The sequence below is a fragment of the Tinamus guttatus genome, unplaced genomic scaffold, assembly GCF_059628265.1.
Source record: "Tinamus guttatus ecotype Peru unplaced genomic scaffold, ASM5962826v1 Tinamus_guttatus_pri_ptg000649l, whole genome shotgun sequence".
NCBI classification, from domain to species: Eukaryota; Metazoa; Chordata; class Aves; order Tinamiformes; family Tinamidae; genus Tinamus; species Tinamus guttatus.
In genome coordinates this window covers 254,306-281,530 of record NW_028289183.1, presented here as the reverse complement: position 1 = coordinate 281,530, position 27,225 = coordinate 254,306, and the positions used below count along the sequence as shown (strand labels likewise).

Sequence of the window (27,225 nt, the reverse complement as noted above, 5' to 3'; positions counted from 1 at the left end):
GGGAGGAATGTTGGTAAATACTGCTATGCAGAGCTCCATATCCCAGTAACGGCCATTTCTGGGAGGTTAGATAAGCAGAGATATGGCAGGAAGACATTCCCAAAATACCACGAAGCAATCTGATGGCACAACTTTCACAGTTGTTCATGAGAGACACAAGGCCACCAATTCCCTATGTTGTTCTTGGAAATCATGGCCTGGAGTGCCTTTTAGCATGGGTTGCTGCAAGCCTAATCCACTTTCCAGCAATGCTGTGACTCTGAGTACTGTATAAACCTCTGGAACTGAGCAGCTGCTCAGGAAGTGAACAGCATCATAACCAACCAGGCTGTTTTCTCTGTGAGAGATCTGCTGGTCTAATTTGGAGAGAGTCTAATATTCCCCTTCTAATTAATTTGTTCTCTTCGCCTGTGACTGAACTGGCTTTTGTTCTTTGGGAGCTCCTCAAAAATTAGATGCAATACCTGATGGAATTTAATTATATAGGCTGGGAGAAAGTGATTAAGGGCAAAGGGAGGGTTGATCACACCGCACACACACTTCAAGGGTATTAGCAGAAGAGAAGGTAGAGGCTGTTTTCCACAGTTTGAGGGAGAATACTAAGAAGGGATTGTCACCAGCAAGAACCTTCAGGTTAAAGATTCTTAGATATCCAAATGCCTTTGGAAGGATCAGATGTGCATTATTAGAGTTGTTTGAATCTGTTTTAGATACCATTCTACTGAAATTAGGTCTTCATGTCACCCTCAGGCTTGTGCAGCAGTTCTTGATTCTGATGCTCCTTTATCCTCTCGGGAGCTCTGTGTTTCCACAACAGGGACACCAGAATGCAAGAGAATGATCCCCCAAGGTGACAAACACAGAGATGTTTGCTCTTGATCTCTGCTAGGCATGGCTTGACCTGGAGGTTGGGAAGCCCTAGGCCCAGTGGGAGAACTTTGTTACCCTAGGGGCTAAACATCAAGGGGATTCAAGAGCGAAGGCTCTTAGGTCAAACTGCCACAGATACACTGCAAAACTGTACAAATTCCATCAGAGTCCGGAACTAGACACAGACAGGTCATCCTCTGGCCTCTGGAATCAGAAAGAGCTGTTATTCAGAAGAAAGTAGTGGGATCCTATAAAAGAGTGATTTATGAAAAGACAACAATATGAAGAGAGGGGGATAGGAGGAAATGGAAAAACGGAGTGATCCTCATCACAAGGCATCAACAAGTCCCAGCAGCAGGTGATAGTTTCCCAAGAAAAAGGTGGCTGCAGCCTACTTGGACACAGTGCCGGTCCAGGGATAGGCTCAGCATTGACTTAAAGGAAAACTCAGTGGCCAGAAAGGTGACAAAGAATCTGCCTCTGATCCCAAACTGGGAGGAGCATCCCATAAAGGAGCACTAGGGATGATGGAAGGGTCGTCTGCACAGGGACTTGGTTGAGGGAATCTCCTAGGCTGTACTTTCACACCCTACGTCACCATTTGCACAAGTTCTAAAATAACTGGAAAGGAAGAAAATTGTGTCAGAACATTCTGCCTTAAACAAACTTGTTAAAGCATTTGCAGTAAGCAGCCTGCCACATCCCAGGAAAGGTCTTTTTAGCGGTGCCCAGTGACCAGACAAGAGGGAATAGTCACAAGCTGAAACACAGGAAGTTCCATCTGAATCTAAGGGAAAATTTATTCACTGTGAGGATGACTGAGCACTGGCACAAGTTGACCAAAGAGGTTGTGGAGTCTCCATCTTCAGAGATAACCAAAATCACAGAAACATAGAATCACAGAATGACTAATGCTGGAAGGGACCTTTGAAGATCATCTAGTCCAACCTCCCCGCACAAGCAGGGTCACCTTGAGCATGTTGCACAGGATCACATCCAGGGGGATTTTGAATAGCTCCAGAGAAGGAAACTCCATGACCTCTTTAGCTGATAAGATCCCCTTCTTCAGGCACAGATCTGTCAGCCTTTCTTCATTTGATACATGGTCCAGTCCCCTAATCATATTTGTAGCCCTGTGCTGGATGCTAGAACGCTGGGACACAGCAAGAGGTGCTGCAGTCCTCCTCCTGAACAGAAATACTGACAAGCCCAGGCGTATCCAGCCCTGGATGCTCCCACACAAATATCACAGCCAACCAAAGGACAAGGCTACCTGACCTGCTGAGCTCACTGAGCACAGCCACATGGTCCAGGAGATCCTGTAGTAGCCGTTCTCATATTTGTACAAGAGAATCAGAGGCTGCTATGAAAAGAGACGTGAATATGATGTGCTTCACAGTTCACCCACCATCCATGCAGATGGCTGCTTCACTGCCAGCTGGTGGTACTCACACAGTATGCATAGGTGGGTGTGCTTTTGCTGTTCTGCCCACGGATGCACCGACAACAGACTAAGGATCTGCTCGAAACAATGAGCTTTCACATGGGGAGGTCTGATTGCACTTTGTGCAACTGTACAGCCTAGTTCTGCCAGCTTGGGGGATGACAAAAGTGACCCCTTCCAGAGCTTGAGAGCTTGATGACATGTTCTCCGACAGCTTAATCCCATGTGAATATCACAATTCAGAAAGGAAGTCAGACACACGTTAGCGAAGCCTTTCAACGCATTACGGTCTTCCAAATTTCTCCCAGTCAACTGCAGCTGTGTATGAGCTAATGGACTGCATGTCGAACAGTGATTCCTAGTTACAGAGCAGAAATGACAGAATTGGGCACCTTTCCTTCTAGCAAAATGTGCCCTATACTGTTTTTTCACTCTGCAGTCTATCCTTGGTTCATTGGTTTTCAAACTCTTTAGCTGTTATGGAAATATTTTCTCATTTTACTTCCCAGCGTGCATCATTTTGGCCCTTACCAATAATTTCTAAGGGTTCTAGCTGTACACACAAGATTTCAATATAATTAATTAGCTCTCTCTGGAGGAAGGTGGGAAGGATGGAGAATGTGGCAAATTGAGAAGCTTGGAAAGAGAAAGCCCTGAAAGAGTCACAGAATGAAAGAGATCAAACATTGAGCTAAAGAGCTAGATTTGGCAATGATGTGTAATGGTGCATTAAACTGTCTGGCCTGCATGGTACATTTGTTTTGCTGCTTCCCAGGCATTTCTGCTAGTTTTACAGTTTCATGACTGCTGAACAGCCACACCAGTCAGACTGTTGACTAGTACATGACACCTCTCACATGGCTCTGCTGTCACACAGCAGTGATGATAATGACCAAGAACAATCTCTTGTGATTAAGTAGTCACCAGAGTCCTTGTGCTTGACTCATTCTGTTGACTTTCTTTTAGAAACATGAATTAAACCATATATGTAATAAGACAGAAGAACCAACCACAGAAGAGCAAGAAATTTAGACTTCAGTTTGTTCTGGTAAATTTCTCACTGGACGTTTTAAGAGGAAAACACAGATTTATCAGGTGGCCTATGGGAATATGTGTCCTCTCTCTAGTCTACATTGCTCTTGCTCAATACTGGGGCTTTTCTGTTCTCTTCCAACCATCAAACCCAGTTACGCCCCATTTTACAGCGATTTGCAGCTGGAACCTGAACTTGAAGGCAGGAGAAGCACAGTGAGGCAACTGGGACTCCCATTGCACAGTGCAGTAAGGCAGCCTATTTGGAAAGACTACAGCCCCAAAAGGCAATATTCTTCCATAAGAGAACTAGGGACAAAGACAAACCCCAATGCACAGTGATACGCAACTGCATCCAGGCTGCATCATCCCAAGTCAACATTTCCTCTGTGCTCAGGTAACTGGTAACATGAATAAAATGAAAAACGAGGCATTCGGAGACTAAATTCTCTGCATCTAGATGCTGAATGTGTGTGAACTGTGCTCATCTGTGCCTGCGCCGCAAGAAAGAGGGTACCAGAGGAAAGCAAAAGGACCTAGCTCTTCAATTTAGCACCAACATTTATCAACAGAGACCTCAGACAAAGCTGGATGGACTCAAGGGTTGAAATTGCACATATATATGGTGCCTGAACATAACAAAGAAAATAAGACATTCTGTCAGCCCAATCAAACATTTCTCTTTGGTTTTCATTTATTTTTGTACTTCTTTTTTCCTTTTTTTTTTATTGACATTATATTGAAGTCACAGCTTATTTTGAACAAAAAAAAAAAAAAAACCTTTCTCTTTCCCGTTTGGAGAATGTCAATCTTCAATGCAGATTGTTGAAAAGAAAACCCACAGAAGACTGCTTGAGGATAACTATAACAAAGCTCTCTTTTGCTGATAGAAAGATCAGCCCAGCATAATCTGAAGGGCAGGAGCCATCACAGGCATGTTGCAGTGCTCTACAGCCAGGGTTCAGTGTGGGCAACAACCCTAAAATACTGCGAAAAAAATTGCCTTGGGATCCCAAAGTATCCTGATAATATATAATGATACTGAGAAGAATAGAAGACTTTATATATAAATATATATATACATATACATATATATATATATATAAACTTTTACCACTGCAGATGGACATAATGCTCCACCTGCTTGTAATGGAAAAGCTGCCCATTATCAGAGTTAAAACATAAGCCTGGAGTGCAGGTCTGAGAATCTGCCCTTGCTAATGCTCCCACTGTGCTCAGGGAACAGAGATCCTACCTCTGTTATTTAGCTCTGTCACTGATTTGTCACAAGAATTTTGTGACAGTACAGGTGATTCAAAAAGGAAAATTCTCAGGTATACCATACATCAGATCCTGGCAGTTCACAGTTGAAGGAAAATAGGGTGATGCTCTAACTACTGGATGTACAAGTGCTGGTAATCATATGCTGAGCTGTAGTCATGGAATATTCACCTGCTCGTGCCCATGACAGGGCAGGGGGGTAGGTCCATGACCTCCTGTGATGTCTCTGAAAGGCTGCAGTGCTGTAAGTTCAAGGTGATAGCTAATAGAAATCAAAACTGTGCACTGCAGGAGATCCTAAATCCCCCACACACCCTAGTGGGAGTTTTTGTGCTGCTGAATTGCTTAAATTTGTGTCTCTTCATTTCTGCATGTTACTTGAAAAATAAGAAGTATATTGAAGTGGGTGATCCAGGCCTTTGTATGAAAATACCACTTCGCCTAAGGTGAAGGAGGGATCTGGGTTGGGACCTGCCTTTCACAACTAGGGAACAATTCGTGCTTTCTAGGATCATAATATTGATGTGCATTTGGTGCAAGTCATTGATGGACCTCCAAAGAATGAAATAATTAGGCTCTAGATATGTCATCAACATCACACAGTAGCGTCTTAAAAGCAAATAAACAGCAGAGAACTGTGGGCAGCTCCTTTCCTTGCACTGTTGCAGCCCCTGCAACACGCTGTGCAGCAAATGCTCCACCCCAGCACGTTCTCCACCCCTGCTACTGCAGGAGGAAGGGAACGAGGCCTTGGGGAGCCTCTGTCCTTTAATGAAAACCTGCCAGGCACAAAGTGTGCTGTTCAGACACACTACAACCACAACCAAAAGGAAAACCAATAAAAAGTTCTCTTTCTGCTACAAGGATTCACGTGCTCCTTGGACATGCTGCTTTCCAGAATCAGCTAATCTCAAGCTAGGCAAGGTACCCTCAACAGCATGGTCCCAAAGAGGCCTGCTGAATACAGATGGAGAGCTGATAGACTAGTCCTGGTAGAGTCACCTCCATGCCATTTTCCTTAGGTTCAAATATCAATGAGAATCCTATTGCCATTTTCTCCATCCTGCATGTATTGAACCTTAATATTAATACTCTGTTTTGTCCTACCTTCTCCCATTCCCCTTTCCTCAGTTTCAGGCTTAGACTACTCAAAATATCAGGAATTTTCAGTAATTTGTCAGATTTCATCTCAGTAGATCACACAACAAAACTAGGCAGCTCCTGCCTCACTCACATGACACATAGCCAAGGAGGAGGAGGACAGAAAGGAGAGGATGGAGAGGCGTAAGAGGAAAGCAACTTGAGGAATAAAGAAGAGATAGAGGCAGGAAAGAGAAAGAGATTGGTGTAATTTAGCCAAACCCTGCTAAAGAATAGGCTGAGAGCAGCTATTTTTCCAGGAGTCAAACACTTCAATGGCCATGTCTACAACACTGGGCTCTTTTAAAGCTTTAATCCCTTTCCACTTAGGCAGAGGTTTGGCCCCAGAAGTATTACATCATCATGAAGACAGGGCTTTGGTCAATCTATTCCTGCATTGTTACTTTATTTTTACTAAGACTTCCTTAATCAAACACAGAACTCACTTTCTCTTCTGTCTCCAGGAAACTATGGAATTGTTTACAAGATCCAAGCACTCCTTCCATTCTCACACTGCATCTCCATCTGCTTCAGACGGCTCGACTCTGGTTCCAGTATTTGTTTCTTTTAGCCTTGTACGTAGCTAGGACACTAAACTACAAAGGTATCTCACACCTATGATGAGGTGAACACTAAACGGGTCACTTCACGTGCTGCTGTGTCTTTGTACTGTCTACCAAGCTGCTCAAAATTCAACACAGCCCTCTTTTGACAACTTTTGACAGGATTCCAAAACGAAGGAAGAGTAACAGTTTCTATTCCATTTCTGTGATGCTCATGCTCCAGTCCAAGGATTAAGAAGGCGCAAACTCTGTAATACCTTGCCCAGGTCCTGCCCCTGCAGTCTAATGTCACCTGCTGAGATGAGTGATCTAACCCAGCTCTCGAGAGACTAGAAGTAAGGTAAGTGACCAGCCATCCATGCACTAAAGACCTTGCCCTTAAGAAAAGCAGGAGCAGTTTATCACTTCCAAATGAACAGCCTAGCTTGACAGATGCCAGCTGCTGTAGGTGCCTTTGGTAAAGTGATTCTACTATGCTGAGAGGGAAATGCCAGATATGCTTGGATGGAAAGCTGTCCATGCGCATCGTGGTGCTCTTTGTGCTCAAGGAGCTAGATGTTTTAGTACATGTAGCAATGGTCAGACAGCAGTGTTGGCACTGCTGAACAGCAGAAAAAAATATTTCTGATAATTTTTCCATGATTGAGTTTTTTTTTTTTTTTTTTTTATGAGAGAGAAGCTCATTGTTCTTCCTAGAAGGACCCAGGTTTCTGATTTAGGTAAATAGGAATACTTGGAGGTCAAGAAGCTGGAAGACTTTCAGGGCATGCTGTGAAAGGTCTGGGGAAAAAATGATATATCTAAGGGTACTCAGACTTGATAAGACCAATGGGGAGGAATTAAATTGCCACAAGATGAAATGTATGTACAAAAAAAAAGGCTGTGGTTGAACTCCAAAACATTTTCTGTGAAAGCAAATGTGTCCAAACACACTAACCAGGCTCTGTGTGCCAGGTTTGAGAAGGAGCAAGGGACTCCTGGCTTGGAAATTTTAGCTGTAAAAATTAAAGCTCCCATTTACTGTCAAATAAATAAGATTCAGTCTCCTGCAGATGGGATTCATTTGCCCTAACTTAGCTCTCAAGATATTTAAACTTTCCTCTGTCCACTTGCTCTGTGTTCTTTAGAACTTCTGTGTTCAGTGGAGAAAAATGAACACCTTTATCTCAAGATAGCACAGATGAAACCATCTTCAACACTGTGTACCTCACTGCATATAGAACCCTGGGAGACCTGCTCAGCCTTTGAGGTCTGACTTTGGTCTACGAGATGATTCTTGGAGGTGACAATGTCTGGATGGGAAAGTGGAAACTCTCAGTCTTTGTCTGATGATCCAGGCACACCAGGAACTCGATGGCTGTCAGCCGCTCTGGAGACCTAGTTAGGAAAAACTTCACACATTTTACTTTTCCCATCTTTTCTTCTACCTTGCTTTTATCAGTTTCCTCCCCAGGTGACTAGAATAAACATAACTGAACTGTTCCACATCCTAATTTGCTACCAAAGTCAAGTACTTTAAACTTTCTCTACAAGTAGGTTAAAATCAGTGCTATGAACAAAGTGCCTGAATTTTCCCCATTTGACATTTCTAAGTGTACATGGCAAGATGGAAAGAGATGCAGCAGTGATGGCTATGATGGAAGGAAAGCTGTCAGGCTAGGCTGCAGTGTCCTAGGCTCAGAGGTCATGTTAGGCTTCTTGACCTCTAAGGACAAGTCATGGCTCTGCCTATGCCTCATTTTGACAACTGGTAAATAAGGATAATACTTATTTTCTCATCTAGGTTTTGGGGAATTCCTTATTAATAGTCATGAAGCACTTTGTTTATAATTGTACATCAATAAATAGATATATGGAATTGAGAGTCTAATCATATAAGCTGTTCTGCTTCACACACTTAAATGTAGCCACTTTTGGCTTCCATATTCCTTGTTTTCATTTGGAAACAAAAATATTAAGAATAACATCTTTTAGAACTCTACATTTCAAACTGAGACCTAGTTAGAAAAAAAGAGTTCTTAAGAGCCAAACCTTGCTGATATCAGAAGAGACTGGGAACCGCTCTTGTTCCCACGACTCAAGATAGATGGCTATGGGTGCCTGTTGAGGATTACAGAAGGATTTAAGCATCTAATTCCCTTATATAAATTTGAGAGGAGACAACATGCCCAGATACTCAAAGGCATTTGGGATCTTAGTACTCACTCGTTTTCCCTTGTGTCTGGGGCAGGCTGTTTTCAGGATCTAGTGCTACATCCCTGCTGGTGCTTGCACTATTCATCTCTTTATATCTTCCCCCTCCTCCTTCACCCTGATCAGCAGCTGTCCTTGACCCTGTCCTCATCCCTATTCCCAACTCAAAAGGAAACTGCTAGTGCAGCTTTCTAAGCTCATCTCTTCTGGAAAACAAACAAACAAAAAAAAAAAACAGAAAAAAAACCCACCCTTTTTTCATGTAATGGTGGAGCTCCTTTAGCATTTGACAAGGCCAAACGCCTCCTGCTTTCATTACCTAAACTCTGAATGCAAGGGTCACTCTTCTGTGGCAACCCTCACCCTTTTTGCTACCAAAGTTATTGATATTTCCTAGGAACCAGGCAACTACCTCTTTTGTTTTTTCCGTGCTCTCTGTTGTCTCTGAAAGGTGCCCTGAGCAGTGTTTTCATCATTCAGTTCTCTCATATCCATCTGCAATAATCCCTACAAAACCCAAGCCCTGAATCCAAGTGCTTATTTATGCATATTTCCTCTGTGTTGAGGGTTTTCCATAAGATGGAGTTTGGTACCAGGACCCACAGCTACTGTCCACTATTTCTCGTTTGACTCCACCATGGTTTTTGGTCTATGAATTTAGTTTTATGAATTTAAGGAATGGTCCATGTCTCCTGCTGATTCAGTTTTCTTATCTGTAAACAAAGTGTGGATGTTGATTCTTTCCATCATTATCAAGCATTTGGAAACATACTGAAAACAGCACTGTAAAAGTAAGGAAGGATTGCTCTGGAAAAGCCACAGCTTTAAATATGGCTTTGGGATAATGGAGATGATGGCACTGCCTGATTATCAGAGATTCTTTTATCAGCTTTTATTTTATTTTTATTTTTTTCTTTTATCAGCTGATTATATTTTCATGCTTCTCTGTTACTAGGCGTGGGTCCCTCTGCAAGTGACCCTTGAAAGTGGCTCCGTTCCTTATCACGAGAGCCCACGTTTATGGGGAACAGTCGCCACGAAACAGCTAACACGTTGCGGTGCCCTGAGCCTGCTGCCATAGCTGAGCTGCTGCTTAGCTGCTGAGCCCTGTTTCCAAGGGTTCCGAAGCAAAGGATCCCTAAGGAATCCCCATCTCTGCATGTGCAGGAGGTAGTTTACACACAGCAACTTGCTTCCAGGCCTGCTGTGCACTTGAAGCTGCTGATGGGAATGTGCAGTGTGTACCTCGAGGAAGAGCAGGTAAAGCACTTGAAACCACAAGATTAATAACCTGAATGTATCACTGAGGCCTCGTGTGCATCTCGTGCTTGGCATTGGTTGCTCTTAGGGGTGTCAGCAGAGCAGTCCAGAGGGGAGTGTAAATGGCTAAATAGAAACAAAGGGAAATCTATTTCACTACCAAACAAACCTAAAAGAGCGATACTATAAATATAATCTTGCTGAGTTAAGAAAGAGGTAAACAAATCTAGCTTAAGAGGTTATTGAGAAGATGTGAAAGGACTGAGGAAGCTTCCCAAAGCTGAATGAAGAGGCTGTAAGGATTTACTAATGGGAGTTTTCTACCTCCACTGAAGCAGCAAAATACTAGTAAAGCAGTAGGTGCAGACACCTGGACACACTTCAGGTGTGTTTAAGGGAGGCTGGGAGTATATCCAACCTGGCTGCAAAAGGCCACTGTGCTAAGGCTGATGGAGCAGATTCCAAGAATGAGCAAGTAGTTGGACCCCACAGCTGCAGGCTTATTCTCACATATTACAGGTGATGTATCAAGGCTCTTTTAGAGGTGAAACATCCTTATCTGCTTTGTCCAGTTCAGAGATCAGGGAATGAGAGAACAGAAGGGATTCATTTATGTTTATGTAAGGGTGCAGGATTCTGCAGGATTTCTTCATGCCAAGCTTGAAAGGAGGACACATCAGCTGCAACTCTAAGCCATTTTAATGACAGGTCCTTTTCCGGGCTGTTGGCCCATCCATCATGCTGCCCTGGCCAGAGCTTTACATGCTGGCCGAGAGCTCCTGGTCTCCTGTGCCTTTCACTGCTTACACCTCTGCATACGACCGGCCACAACGGTGCCTGCACCATTTAAAGACTGTGTTCCAAATGTCTGGGCTCCACATGCCAAAACCATCCCAGTACTCCCACATCCCTCATTTCTACATCACGGGCAGCTGAGGTAAAGCACCTCAACACCTGCCCAAGCCACATTAGCATGGAAATGCTTTATTGCCCATGATGTCAGGAGATGCCATGGAGCTAAATTGCAGAAGACAGCCACTGATGGATTATGGCACCCAAAATTAACAAGAGGGATATTTATATTTTCACTGTTGAAGTCTTGGAATGAGTCCCTTTTTGTTTGGCAGCTCTCCCTCAGAATTGCATTAGAAAGCTGCTGACGGTTAGGGCAGATGCTTGCAGAAAGTAAGAAAGAAAGAAAGCACGAAAGTAATTCTGGGCAGCATGCTCCAGGTGACCTGCTTGAGCAGGTCTAGAGCAGTCTTGGGTTGGACAAGATAATCTCCAGAGGTCCCTTTAAACTTCAACCATTCTGTAATATCCTGCCAGGAAAAACTCTGTCAGAGTTCCCCAATGGCAAGTTTTTAACAAGAAGGTATGCTGTGGCTAAGTGAAATCATTGCAATGACATACATAGAAGGGTGCCAAGGGCACTTGTAAAGTGGGACTATTCTTTTATCAACTCTCCAAGTGAGGCTTTGTAGAGCAGATCAGTCTCTGTGATGCTTTCTGTCTCTGAGCAGGGTATGGGAGTGATGCCGCATGCGTAAGTCCATCCTCTGGGAACGAGGTTGGGAGGCACAGCTCCAGACACACAACTGGCTCAGATTTAGCCTATTCCTTGCAACACGTGTGTGATCATTCTCTCACACTGCTCAGAACATGGGCTCGGCAGGTATTTCACATCTTGCAAGCAACCAAAAGCAAGAATGGTTTTAATGCATGAATCTGGAGTTCGTGTCAGAACCTCTTCCTAACTCCAGATGAACCACGACACAAAGCAGGAGCCACACACAGTCCTGAGAAGTGATCTGCAGGACTGTGTACCTCAGTGGGCAAGATAAAGCTGGGGACACCTGCCTTGGCTAGGGACACCTCACAAGCCATACTGAGCTGGCTTTTGCCCTCCGTCTCTGGCAGTCCATTGGCAGGGAGCAAGCTGGCCTTCAGGGCAGATACCACGTCACGTTGCTTTCTGGACTATTTTCTGTTTGACTGAATTGTTAATGTGATAGTAATTACTTAGGAAAATTCCTTAATCAAAATCACATTTGTGGAGGTAATGAGCAAATAGGTCAAGGAGAACAATCCCTCCCTCGTAACCGGGAGCCATTTCCCAGGGAAGCTGCAGAGCTGGCTGCCTTGAAGCACCATCAGGGAAGCCCTGATGGGACCGGGATGTGCTCCACGGCATGTTTGCAATGCACACACTCTGAAAACAAGATCGCCCTTTCAGGTGCTTTATGCACTGGGGATGCTGTAATACACACAGCCCTGATTCATGCAGCACAGTTTTTCTGCAGAATGTTCCAAAAGTAGAAATCCTTAGTCACTGAATGGACCTGGTCGTCACCTATGGTGCCCTGAGGTCTTCAAGGAAACCTAGTTGACAACATGAAGGTGTTGTTCTAGTTCTCGGACAGCTGACATCGATTAGAGACCTGGACAGTCTGGACATTGCAAGCACAGAACAGGTTTTCTGCCACACTTCATACCGTAAACAACCAAATACACAGATGAAGTATCTATGACTAAAACCTCAGTTCTTAAGTAGGTATTCCATATCCCTGCCTTGCTCCCTATCTAACAGCTGTCCAACTGTTGGCCTCCCTCTTTCAGTTTTTGGAAAGCTTTTTCCTAGGTGATTATCTCCATGTAGTGGCACTGTCTGAGTCATGTAGAGATGTAAGACTTCAGAATAATTCCACATCTCTCAAAAACTTCTGTCACCTCTCTACACATCTCCTTCTCTAGATCATTCAAAAATACATTGAACAGCACATGTCCCAAAATAGATCTTCTGGGACTCCAATAATAAGATTTGTCCACTGTAAAGCCCAACCATTTGTTCTCATTCATTGCTCTCTATCCTTTAATCTGTTGTTAACTCTTGAGAAGACCTTTCCTCTTACTCCAAGGTATTTTTAAGCAATTTTGATGAAAGACTTCACTGACAATTTTTGAACAAAAGACGACTACATTACTTTGATGAAATCACTTCCATGCATATGTCAGTTGATGGCTTCACAGCGAGCAGAAGTGTCCCTCTATAATGCGTGTCTTCCTTTCATAAAAGCCATCTCGAGCCTTCTGTTGCACTCCCTTGCAGTGCACTTGCTCTATCATCTCGTCTTTCACCTCTTTCCCAGCATCATTTCCAAAGCTGAGCATTGCATTTTCCACCTTCCACTTACCTAGCACAAAGGTTTATTAAATGGCTGGACCAAGCTTCAGGGTGAGTAACTCAGGAACTTTCCTTTAAAAGTCCTTGGATGAATATTATCTGGTCTGGGTTACTTTTTACCACTTCACTGATAAGATTTGTCACAAACTGCCCACTGAACTTCAGTTTTGGAGAGCTCTTCAGAAGCATCCCCTGTACATTCTGTGCATGTGAAAATCACCCCTCACCCTATTGCAGTAAATATCTGTAAAAAATTTCATTAAACCGTTTGTCAATGGTTTGTTATCCTAGAGTGCTCTCGTATTGCGAAAATACACATTGCCACTGTTCTCTAGTAAACTCTGCTGGCAAATTGTACCTTACTTAAACCTTTAGATCATCATAAACATGACAGTACGGCTCCAGTAACTCGCAGTGAATGTAGGCATAGTTTTCATTACCCAAGTCGGTATTATTACATAAATAAAATGTTTTATTGCAAAATATTGTCAAGCCTCTTAGCTCCTTATTTTGTAACAAGGACACCCACATGCCTCAAGCATGTTGCTCACTATCTCATCATGGTGCTTTGCCTCTTGGGACAGTTTTCGCAGCTTGGCATCAGCAATATCACTCCTAATAATGTGAACTCTGAGGAAATCTGAAGAGATTTCAGGTGACCTGTTTCTGAAAATGTCACTTGGGATCTCTTTGCCTCTTCCCCATATTTTACCCCATCTGGCAAAGGCAATCCTTTAGATCATCATATGATATAAGAAAAGGTGATCCCTCAGATTACACAAGAAAAAAAAATAAAACATCTCTCTAGGGCAAATCCCTCTTTTCTGTAGCACAGGGGGAATACAGTCAGCACGCAGAATTCGTGTCTGGGAGGCAGAATTTCTTCAACTATAATTTGAGGTAATCCCGACAAAATAAGGATAATTACTGATTTGAGCCTCCCCCACTACCTCTGATGGCAGGAAGGTTTTTGTTTTGTTTCATCTGCTTATTTAACCATAATAAAAGAATTAATACAATTCACCATCAGAAAAGCATAAATGAAAGTAAAATGCAGAATTCCCAAGTCCTATCAAGGCAAAACTAACTACGCATCAATGGATTGCAGGAAAGCAGAGGGATCTCTCTCCTTCAAAGTAAGAAATACCCTCCCTTCCCATCCTACCCTTACTAGAGGGGAGGACATCTTCTCCAAAGGAGGAATATAGGGATGAACGGAGGCCCCATACAATCTGTCTCTTGCTGACCCTGGAGCTAAGCCAGGCTCTCTCCCTCGGTCAGTTGCTTGCAAACCAAGCAGTGCTGCAAGTCCAAGGATTCCTGTTAGAGCATCAACTGAGCCACCCTTTGAACGTGGAGAGGCTGAGGGTGTGAGCATGGCCTTAGTGTCACACCAGTGCCACACTGCTCTGAGTGTCATTAGGGACCCCAGCACCCACTCTGGGATGGGATGGGAGAGGCTGGGGTGGTTCACGGGACCTTAGTCATTGTACCAGCCTCCATCCCTTGGTTTCTTGCCATGGACACCATCACCAGCAGAGCAGAGGATTATCTTTTGCTAATTGAAAGTGCCCCAGAAAAGCCTAAGTACCTGATTTATGAAGGATGGTGCAATTAGCCTCATAAACAATTCAAGACCGTAAATCAGGAAGGGGCTAGCTGGCAGCAGACAGTGAAACATTAATGATCCTACAGCTGCTCAAAGGTAAATATTTCATTAGCTCCACCAAGTACCATTCTGGCAATTATGTTAAACCAATGTTCACGGGTGACACTCTGCAACTTAATACAATTCTGGGACAACGTATGTGCAAGGAGAATTAAATGTGCAATCTGAGTGACTGGGCAGTTGGAGCCTGACACTTTGCACATGTCAGTAAGTCTGGGCACATATGAGTATGTGTGCAGTGTGTGACTGTAAAGAGGTGGGAACAGAAGCTTAAAGAGTAACATTTGCACCCTGGTGCAGAAACCATCCTTACTCAGCCTACCATGTGATCTCCACGATAGCCAAGGCCTGGGAAGCACTTTGAACTCCTCAACACTGGAGAAGTTCAAGCACAGGAGAACCAGACATTTCAAGATCATTAGATTCTCCTGCAGAGAAGGAACTAGATTCACAATGTGGACCCCTTGCCCCTCTCACTACTAAAATGCCTAACTTAAGGATGTAAAGATCCTTGGTGATTTTCCTAATTGAACATTGCTCCAGATCAACCATGCTGTGGGAAAAGGAGACTCACTCTCCTGATTTGCCCTTCCTAAGGCACTTAAATCCTTTGTTATCTAATCATACTGATCCTTAACCTGACATTTGAAGACCAGGGCATTCACTCCATGGGATCATGACTTTGTCTTCCTGTGCAAAATGCTTATTTTTCATACTGGGCCCATCCAAAACACATTTAGAGAAAGAGATCCAGAGAAACACAAGTGCTGAGACAGTAGTGCATAAGGAAGTAACAGTGAACTGTGGAATGAAGACGGAGATGAAGACAGGGAGATGAAGAGGCATGTTGGAGAAGCTTGGCTAGATGAACACCACCAGCAGCTTGCCAAGGCTGGAAAGTGGTCAGAAGCAACTGACACAAATGGTTCTGCTAAAGCCTAGGGTAAAGCAAAATGTAGTACTTGAATCCCTGTATGGGATGTAAAAACAGATTCTGCAGGGACACCAGAGAGTTTGCAACAGTAGCACAACTGGGAAATCAAGTGCAAGAAGCTGTATGCTGTTCTTGGGAGGCAGAATGAAGAGGGTGAGCTGCACTTATGGTGCTAAATGGGGAGGAAGAATTCTGAATAAAAACTTTGATAAAACAAAATCTGCTCAAATCAATTAAAATGATAATCTGGATTAAGCAAAATCTACTCAAAAAAAAAAGGAAAATAACTGCATAAAATATGTTGAAAAGGAGGTTACTGCGGGACCTGGATCCTGCTGCAAACCTGCACAGTGGGACACAGGTTTCAATAGAAGTCTTTATAATGTTCTCAGTCATATACCACTGAGAAGTGCGTCATCATGGGAGATTTTAACTCCCACCTCCAGGCAGGAGAAATAATACCACTGCTAACAGGAAAACCCAGCTATTCCTTGATGCAACAATTGATACATTTTTCCATCAGTTGGAAGGCTCACAAGAGGTTACACTGCTTGGGCCTGGAGATTAGTTGCATAATGCAGACCTTCCAAATAGTCTCTAACTTGAATATAGGTGTAATTTACTAATTTCAGAAGGACAAAAAAAAGAGGGGGGGGGGGATTAAAAAGCTCAGAATTTGAATCACGGGATACCTGGAAAGTCCTAAAATCTTGGTGCTATATCAAACCAAACCTCTTGGCTGTGTAGATGTACCTCTCCCAATGTTTTCCAGAAGCTCTATTTGTCCCTTTTCCTCAGCCAGTACAAAGCAAGCTGAGGTGCTTTACTATCTTAGTGGGTCAGAAGCAGAGGGTAAGCTTTCCTATCTGCACTGTAATCAAGAAATAAGGAAAAGTGTTTGTAATTTACTATGTGGGAAACTCTTCCCAGAGCAAGATAAGACTCTGAGACCACATCTCCATTCTTTTTTTTTTTTCTCCTAAGAATTATACCCTGGTGACGGAAGGGTTATAGTTTCCTGACTGCCCTGTGGCAGTGGGTTGAATGACGTCTCATCTCTCCTGGATGTATTCTGCAGTGAGGTCCCATGGGCAAGGTGAGCTGATGCCCAGCAGTGTTTGAGGGAAAGCTTTTACTTTGCTGATCTAACCCATTCCATCTTTATTGACAGCCATCATGCTAAACAGCCACTCTCTTGCATGTCAGATGGCATCACAACTCATGGGAATGTGTCTATCTCCTCAGTAAAATTCTCCCCTCCATAAGTCAGGAGAACAGTAAACCTTATACAGAATCCTTCTTTATCTGTTCAAATTATCTGGCAGAGAAGCACAGTTAGAATGACATTAGGCAAGTGGAGAACCTGAGTGTCATTAACCCTTCTTCTAGTGCTGCTGTCTGTCACAACAGAAGAGCTGGGGACTAAAAAGGAAGGACAGGAAGACAGATCTGACAGGGAGTTCTCCACTTCCATCTAAATTCCTCCAGCCAAGTTATACTTGAAGTCCCCTGTGGTCATCCGTGTGCCGCTCAGATGCTCTTCAAAGAGTAAGACCCACATACAGGCACTAGCCTGAGAAGAGGCAGAACATCAGCGAACTATACCTGCTGGGAGCTTCTGCTAGTGCCAGCCAGTGACATGATGCAATTTGTCAGTGACGCCAGCAGCAATAAGCATGGAAACTTACCATGATAACCTCTAAGATTATCAATGCCCAGCCTGAAGGCAGCTGTGGGATGCCTCAGGGACAAGTGGTTGGAACTACTGGGCTGCAGCCTGCCCATTAATGGTCCCTGCCACTGCCCTCACCACCACCCCCAGCTTCTTGATCACTGACTCGAGTCAAGATTGAACTATGACTTGATAGAAACAAGTTCTGATAAGCAGAAACGCCCTGATGCCACCCTCCCTGCCTATGTTCTCAGGCAGCCCTGCAAAACATCAGCACGTTCAATGCCCCACTTGGCCTACAGCATGGACACATCTCAGCACCTTCTTTGCATTCTCCAGCTATCATAAGGACCAACTGCTTTCGGGAATCCCCAGTGATCCTTCTAGTAAGTGCCATAGCACTGCTTGCTACAAGCGGGACAGGATGTTCCCCCGAGTTCTGCCCAAGTGCAGGCTCTTCATGAGGACCCTACAGGGACCTGGCAATCAGCCCCAGGACTGCTCTGCTTTTCAGATCCCTCTGGCCAGGACGGTGTAAACAGCATAACTGCCCACAGCATGCGGTGCTTGCTGAGAAGTGCCCTCCACGTAGGAAATGCTGCGGATCCAGGGAGGATAGATGGGAAATGAAATAACGCGCCGCAGAGACTGCGTTAGTGCAGTTTGAGTTGAACGGGTAAAAAGCCCCAGGTCTGTGTGAATTAATATTGCTCCTGCTGCCTTTCAGTGTGATTGTTCTGAGCACTGGGGCACTGATCTGTGACTGGCAGCAAATGAACATTTTCTGTGGGGTTTGTTTAGAGAGCAACAGTTATCCACAGAAGTGATTTGACACTGTAAGATAGAGGTGTTGGCACAGTTGACAAACCAGGGACAGATTTTGGGAGAGACAGGCAAAACACCATCCACTCACATTAGAAATATTTTCCTTGAGAAGGATTTGATGAGATATGAGCTACATTACTTGCTAATATCGCAGCACAGTTTTGTCTGAAGCCCAGGAGAGTCAAAAGGAATTTTTCCATTAACTTCTCTGATGATTCTAAGCAAGATTGTGACAGATGTTCTCCCTTTTCCTTTCTCCTCAAATGTTTTAAATCAAACAGAAAGAGCAATTAGATTTGTCCTTTTGTGGTTGGAGGGGCTGGTTCCCATTCGGATAGGCTCACTTAGTAAATAGCCACATGGGAGTCCTTTCAGATCCCTGCAACAAGTAAGATGGTTTGAGGATAACAGAGCTGAATGAGAGAAGAGGGAAGTGAGGCAAGATACTCTAAATTCTCAAGCTGCATGTGCAAGGCTGCTGTGCCAGAAGGGACAGGTACTGTGCCAATAATAAAATCTGTCTTTAGATCCCCAACATGAGCCAAACCTTCCTACCATATTCCAATATAGAAAAAAAAAATCTTGTGACGAAAAACATCAGAAAATATCTTGGTATACAATAGAAGGTGGGAACACCCCAGAAATGTGAATGTTGTGAAGCAAACTGCTTCATGCATAGCAACACTACAGAAGGAAACAAAGACAGACCTGCAGCATCCTAGTCATCTCTTCTCTCTGGCTGGGCAGAGTTTGAGATACAACAGTGAAGGAAAAATGTCTTCAAATGTAGATGCCTAGAACAAAAATCTGTTTTGTTCACGAACTGAGCAACATCTCCTGCTGGGAATATTCCCCCTCTCTATAACCAGTCTTGCAAGGTCTTCGAAATCTATACTGCTGGATGCCAGATGACCCATTCAATACCATCTTAAAGAGCTGTTTACAAAAAGTTATCCGTGATTTCCCCAGTAGGACTTTTACTCTCACACCTCTGTGAGCTGGGTAGGTAGATTTCCACGGCAAGAGTCACCGTGGTTTTGCAGAGCCAGCACCCATGCTCTTCATGGAGGGTATGACTAGGGATTAGCTGTGGGTTTTATGGTCTCTGGCCAAAGATCAGGATAAGGTGCTGACCCTTTTTTACCATATGTTTCTGCATAATGGTCAAGCCATTAAGGACACTTGGGAAATGGAGAATGGAACCTGAAAGTGATGAAAACAGAGCATAGACTGAGCTGCAAAAGCTGGGTAGGAGTCAAATAGGAGGGGAATGAAAGTGTGTAAACTATGCTACATTCTTAACTGGATTATTGCTTCCCACTCCCCTCTTCTGTTTACATTTCTACAAAGTGTGATAGAATCAATAGTTATGAAATCAGGGGAAGTTCAACACATAGAAAATGCTTATAAAGATTTCATTCTTCATAGTGTCAAAAGCAACTAGTTGCATGACTTTCTGGAGGCCAATTTAATTGTTGTCAATACAACTTGCAAATTGACTTTAACATTTTAAATTGATGTTTTCTGTAAGCTGCTCTGATTAATGCAAGAAAACATTGCCTTTCTGCACTTTGCCTGAAGATCTAATGCATTTTAGAAACAATAATTGATCTAGCAATACGCATGCAGGTGGATTGAGAGAAGCAAACCTTCTACAGAAAAGATTCCACCCTTATGCATTGACCAGTAGTGCTGCCGGATGGCACAAAACACCTCGTTAGACAACAGGTTTGGATTACCTCCCAGCCACGGAAAATTCTGAGAGCATAAAAATCAAATATCCTAACTCTAAGAAGTGTTTTGATCACAAAACACTGCCATGATGCCAAATCTGAGTTCTGGAAAATCTCAGACATAGTGCCCTGAACCTCAGCCAGTGATTGAGCCACCCTCGGGTCAAGGAGTATGCAGTTCAGAGGTGCAACAGTTAATCCTTGTTGGATACCAAATTCCTTGATCATCTAAGCACGTCTTCTCTCACATGCTTGCCCATAGGCAATTCCTGCTGAAGGCCATGGTTACATGAAGCTCAGCTTACTGATTACAAATTCATCATGGCTTGAGCAGACTGAGCCCTCTCTCCCATTTCATATTTCAACCCAGCTCCTTACTACACTCCTGCTGTTTATCGTATGCTGGATGAAATCTTCATGAACTGAATATGACAACTTGGGACAAGGGCAAGAGCTGACATTCCCCCTTCCCTCCTTAAATGTCATGGTCCATAACTGTTCTCCACCTCTGCTTCTGCATGGTTTGCAGAAGGTGCTCCTTGGCCACCCCCAACCCAGCCCAACACACGCAGGAACTGGGAGAAGCATCCTGATGTCAGGCTAGACTTCCTACATGCAACAGTAGGATAGTTTCCATCCTCCAGAAACTCCTCACTGTTGCTGGTCAGCGTTATGACACTTCTCTACCCATCAGTTCCATTCAGCTCAGGAATTTGCTCTTAATCCTGCAAAAATCAGGGCCCAGTTAGGAGGAAGAGGCACGTGTGGTTCCACTCCTTTGTGTGTGCAACAAGCAGATGGCACCGGGCAGCAAGGGAGCAAACAGTGCAGTACGGCACGATCTGCGGGATTACTCAGTGTGTCACACACATCACTATGTCCCTTGCAATATATGGGGGCCCTGGCTGATCACGCGCCTGCCTTAGACTTTCCGACGCTCTTTCCATATTAACGCCTCTTCTCCACTGGAGCATGGTTCCAGAAAAGCCCGATTCAATTAATTTCCACATTCTCCATGTGTTTTCTTGCACGCTTTTCGGCAGGTTGAGTTTCACTGTGAGGCTTTGTTTCAAAATAAATCTATATGCTTAATCCTCCCTCCTGCTCACAACTCGTATTACTCTCTTAAAAAAAAAAAAAAGAGAGAAAAAAAACCCGTTACCATAGTAACCTACAGTTTCTAGATATCACTGTGGATGATAAGCACATCGTGTCTGGCCTTGTGGCTCTGGGACTGCATTCTGTTGAATGAATGCTAAATTCCACCAAAACACTTCTACCAGCGCTCTGATATTTATCCTGCAGCTCTGGATATTGCTCTGCTACTCTGCTGTAGCTATGTGGCTGATTTGAGTATCTTCACATTACACATATGCATGTGTACATATTTTCCATCTACAATTTTTTTTTCCAACAGCATAAACCTTATACACATGTGTGCATACGCTTGTATAAATTTTCTCACCTATTTGGTCTCTTGGTATGTGAAGCCCTGACATTATTCATGGGAGATACAGCAGTTTCTTTTTTCTCATGACGAAGTAAATATTGTTGCTTTTTATTTGCCTGCAAGTTCACTGCAAAAAAAATATGTATATTTGCAGTGAGGATATTTTGTTATCTCATGGGTCTTGTTAGTTGGGCATAGTTTTCCCAAAGGTTCTTTTTAACAGATTACCCTCAAACTTTACAGCTCAGTAAAATACTCGGGAGACTGGAATTAATCAATATCTGGAAGCAGAGGTAGGTGCAGTCGCAGCCTTACTGCGGGCAGGAGGGAGCTGCTTGCCCAAGGAGAGATCTCCGGCTGTTTTCCCAGGATTAGCGGGCAGTGTGTGTTGAAGCCTTAGCTGAGCATCTCCACAGCAAGAAGTCCTAAGCTCTAGCAACAACAGAATAGGGAGAGAGGATGCCCACTAAGGAGGGATAAGTGAAGTAGTATTTAATATTAAAAAGGTCCATTTCAAGTCAAGGGAATAGAGGTAACAGGAGATAACATTATACCTCATTCACATAACCTTTCAACCCAGACCATCTTCTGTGTTCCTTGGACTACAAATGTGGGACAAAGCCTTTGCTTTCTAACACAACTTCAAGAGCTCTTGCAATACAGGATTGAGGATGATCATGTCTGTGCCTCTGTGATGATGCAGGGGGAGATTTCCCTGCTCTTTCAGGACAGGACTAAAGGGCTCGGTGCACAGTGCAGCACACAACCCCTCCAATGTGCCAATCTGTAGGAAAGGTAACAGACTTGAGGCAAAATCCTCTCAGTAGCTGAGTAAGGTGCATTAATTACTTAGGGGCAGATATTTACACAGCTTTAGCTATTTATTTTGAAGTGAATGGAAAATGGTAACCTAAATACCTTTTAGTGTACAGCCTTTGACCTCTCTGTGCTCTATTTCCTCATCTCCAAGCTGGAGACTGACAGAATCACAGACAGTGGGAGTTAAAGGGTCCATCAGCAACTCCAGAATGGCAGAGAGTGGTGTTGAGAGCCCATACGATATTAAGCAACACAGGAATTAACTTAGGTGCCAATAAGGAATCTGCAAGCCTACATAGATAACAGCCAGTTCTCTATCCTGGTTGTCCTATATTAATCTGTATGACATTCCCCTCTCTTCATTCCCTGATGGACTGATTGTCCCTTTTGGCAATGTTATCCTGGATGCCTCTACACCAAGTAAACTCTCATCTTTGAAACGTTCTGATAAAAACAAACAAACAAAAAAACTGGTCACAAAACACATTAATGCATCTGGGTCAGGTGCAAAAGCTATTGGGACTTATTGTACGGGTGCACTTAGAAGAAAAAGTGGATGGAACGGCCTAAAAAAAAATCACCTTATCTTGTACACAAACGATAGGTTTCAAAGTTGAGGCTGTTTCTCTCTTTTCAAATACCAGTGAGTGGAAATAGGAGCATGGCAAAAAGAACAATTTTCACCCCAGAATTCTCTGGATGTTTTCCAAGCCATGTGCCTGGTTCTTCACACTCCTGCACCTTAACTAGTTTCTTACAGTGGAGCAGAGGGTCTGTAAAACATTACAGCAGGGACTGGGGGATCTTTTTACACCTGCTTTGTATTCCCCTGAACAGCTGTAAATGAAAACACAAACTGTGAAGCGGCAGGGAATCCAAACACTTTCAGCATTCATTCCTACACTGATCTTTGGTAAATTAATTCAAATACTTACTGGGGATTTGAGGGGAGAAGCTAGAGAATTCACTGAGAGGATAAAGGAAGAAATTCAAAGTGGAGACTAGCTTGAGATTTGGGAGAAATGTGAAAGGAAGGGTGAAAGGGAGAAATATAGAGATCGAGAAGATATATATATTGCAGAGGAGATCTGCCTTGGCTTACCTTGGTCTTTACAAAAGGATTAGTCTGCACACTGACTGCATACCAGTGAGAGCAGGGCCAAACAGCAACCATCTCCTCCTCCCTATGATGATGGGGATGGAAGGGCTCTCCATGCTGCTCTGCCTATACTTGTCTACACTTGTTAGCTACAATTTCCATAGAGATTAAAGGTCTCTCCCACATTTTTTTCCACATTCAGAACAAGCTCAGAATATGCCCCTGGGTAAAAGGCACTGCTGAAACCAACACTTTGAATTTATCTCTAGAACAGCCCCCCTTTAAATGGCTTATTAAAAACCTTCCTCAGTTCTATCAAGCTAATCAGAGCTGTAGCCTCGTGGTTCACTGCATTCAAAGTGGCAATCCTGTCAACCCACCTGTTGGCCCTTCACACCTGCAGGTACTTCTGCCCTACACATTTCACACCTGCAGGTAGTTCTACCCTTAATACAGGTGCATAGCAAGAAGTTTTCAACAATGGAAAATTAAACCAGTTGATCACAGAGGTAAATTCTTCACCTTCTTGTCTAGGGCTTGTTTCAGAACAAAATCAGTGTATTCTATTAATGAGGCAATTTGAAGATTAAGAAATCTTGCAGGTCTTCTTTCTAACATGCCTAAAGGTTCTGCTGGCATGGAGACATTAAAAATGCCAATAGATAGCTAGATGAGATAGATTTCCTACAATCTCACATTCATTATATTTCGCCTGTTACTCACAATAGCAAACAGTGAAATAACTGAAGGTCTGCATGGGCTGGAGGAACTTTCCTGTCTACAAAGAGTGCTGTTGCTCATCCTAATTACATGGTGCACAACTGGAGAGGTATGCTTTGACTCAAGCAATCTGGAGACACAGCTTTCAGCTCTTCGCATCTGCGAAGAACCTAACCACCACCAAGCCAGCAGCACTGTGTAAAAGCAATGAACAGCATTGACGTGGTGAGGGGCAAGGTGAACAGTTCAACCATCCCCAAAGGCCATGAACTTGATGCTCAGAGGAAAGCAGAAGTGGTGATAATCTCTGGAGGAATGACCTTGAAACACATGGGACCTCTAGAACCTGGAGAATTCAGTGTTGGAAGTACATTCTGCTTCTGACAAATTCCCCACACCACTTGGGGAACGTGGCAGCTGTAACACAGCAGGCTGAAGCCTTCTTAAAAACCTGCCACTCTATTTAGAGAATGACAATTGTTCCTATGCCTAGATCCGAAACACCTACTTCCCTTTTCATAAGAACTAGTTAGTCCTGGGTTCTTCTGTCTCAAACAGAGTTCAACACAGGCTCAACAAAGAAGTATAGCCTAAACCTAATGACAGGTCCTTATGTTCAGCTGCAGAGCTTTAGCTTTTGAGCGCTCTAAAACCATCTGCTGTGATGCCCCCAGGAGAACACACTGAGGCCTCTTCCTGAGTGTCTACCTGAAAACCCCTTTCAGGCACCTGCTGGAGGCAGTGCCTACTTTGGTTTGGTGCAAACCACAATAGGTAGTTTTATGTTTCCATGCTGTGATCTCTTTCTACGGCTATTTGAAGGTGGTCTGTGTGCTTGCAAGAAGTGGTTTGTGTGTGAGAAGTGGACTCCTTCCCACACCTGCATGAGGAATCACCAGCCACCACCCCGTAAGCTGTTGGCTGCAGGGTCCACCTGTGCATGCTGCTTCATTTGGACCCTGCTGCCTCACACACAGGCCACCTCCATTTGTCACTGTCACCCACAATCATTTTGCTCGCTGACACAAGCAAACTTAATGGAAAAATGAAGCCACGGTTTATTTAACAAGACTTAAGGTCTCCCTTCTAGTTATAAGTTTGGAAACAGAAGTTCCAAGTAAAACAAATATAAAACTTAATCTTAGTCTATTCGTAACAGCTACGGTCCTGTCTGGTTGCTTAACCTTTAATGTTCTGAAGTCCTAAAGCAAACTGCAGCCAGCAGAGCTGATGCTTCACTTCCACTGCAAAACTCTGCATGTGTGGATCTTTCCAAGCCAATTTGCAGCACTAGTAAGCAGTGTTTTGCCTGGATCCTTCTACTACTGGCTCATTTTTTTTTCCCCCAGCTTTCCCTCATCCCACTTTTTTTTTCCCAAAGTAAAGCTGCAGATGGTTAAGTCTTCATTCTTTCTGTTACTTTCCAAATTTATGCCAGTTTTACATTGTTTAACCTTGTCTTGTTCTCCAACTTGCACTTTCCTCCTACCCTAAAAGTTTTTGATGTTTACTCATAGTATCCTGTGCACTACCATAACCTGAAGACTAGTTGAGTAACTGATTCAGTTATGATGGATCATTGCAACACTCTGCACATCAAATCATATAAAAAGCATTATCTGCGTAGCTTTTTAGTGGATCATAAAATCTGGTAAATGATTAGCTTTCTGTCTTATATGATATATAAGGACATGTTAATAACAGTCACAACTGAGCCAGGAACAAGTTCTTTTGGGCAAGTTACAAGTCTTCTCTTCCAAGCTTTGGCAAGGGCTCCTACGTGATGTCCAGCTGGCTTCCCCAAAGCAGAAATGATCAATAACCTCTGCAACCACCCACGGCATGTGGAAGGCTGGCAGGCTGTACTGGAAGTTAAATCCGCTCTCCTCTATCTGGGTTTGTGAATATTTTCCCTTAGATATTCCTGCTGCCCTTGCTCTATCCTGCCCACTTCAGCCCTGACTGAGCAATAGTCACTTTTCTCTTTCCTGCGGTATGGACAAGAAAACACATAAACACAAGTAGAAGCTGAATTGATGGCCACCTTTAACATTATGCCTTTTTCTTCCTAGCCATTTCTTTGCCTTGGCTATCTCCTATCCCAGTCTTCCATGAGGACCAAGTAGATTCCTTCCAGGATGTTATTGCTTTGTTATGCAGCCATTTGCACTACCACCCCACTCATACCTGTGCTCATTCCCTTGCCTCCTGTGGTGCCTCCACTGATTTACTAGTGAGTCATGTAAGCATCCATCAGCTACTGACAGGCACCAGAAGATAACACTGAAATCATCAATTTCCCTCGCAAACCTTCCCACTTGTTGTTTTCCATCCTTGACAGTGCCTAAATATGACAATTAATTCTGGCTTCCTATGCCCAGCTGGTCTCTTTGGCTGTTGCCAGCAAGAAATTTCTCCTGCATCTTCATTTGGACTTTTCCTGCCTTCACTTAGGCCTGGTTGGAGCCAAGAGGGCGACACAGGGCATCCTCAGAAAAAGGTTTCTCTCCTCCTAAGGCTTCTGATATGCCTATTCCTATCCACTGACTGTAACCCTTATTTCTTGTGTTGCTATCATGAGGCAGAGAATCCCTCAAGGGCCAGCTCCAAGCCCTAGAGATGGAAAAAGACCTTCCTCTTCTAGCTAACTCAACTCACATACCATTTTCCAGACCAGAATATGCCCAGGTATAATTCTCTGACATATAAAAATCAAGGGCTCACTCTCCTCTCAATGATGAAAAATGGAACAGGAAAAAAAAAAATCCCTTCAACTTCTCAGGGAATTTTTTTCTGTTCCCAGAAGCAAAAGAACATTGTGGTCACCTGATCCTGTCTCCACGGGGTTAGACACACAGCAGCAAACCCCTTCCAATAGTCACCTCAACTAGACGAAGAAAATCAAACTGTCACTGCCCTCAGTCATGGACCCTTTCCATGAAGAACAGAGCACATCCAGTCCCGCGGGTTGTGGAACAGCCGGAGCTTCCATTAGTTCCCTAGAATGGGCCATTAGCAAAGTCTGCTCTGACCTCCGGGTGACAAAGGCCAGGGAAGCCACCCAGAAGCTTCTGCAGGAAGCGGAATAGCTTGTGACTGAATGAGGGCACATCTTTGAGACACACATCCAGTTGTGACTGAAAGACAGCAAACCATGGAAAATCCAACACATCCCACTTAACGAAGATGGTCAGCAACCGTCAAGATATTGTTTTGATAATTATCTACGTATGAAACAGTGAAGAAATCAGAATAATATCTTTATCGAAGAGGCTGGCCTCCTTAGGCAACTGGGGAAATCAAGGCAAGGAGCAGTCAAATGATCTGACCAAGCTCA

At 43.7% G+C, this 27,225-nt stretch overlaps 1 protein-coding gene across 1 annotated transcript in view; it reads right to left on the bottom strand.

The window, feature by feature from the left end:
- SHISA6 (shisa family member 6) overlaps positions 1-27,225 on the bottom strand; it is a 205,606-nt gene that overhangs the window by 160,054 nt on the left and 18,327 nt on the right. The gene's annotated exons all lie outside the window — the stretch shown is intronic.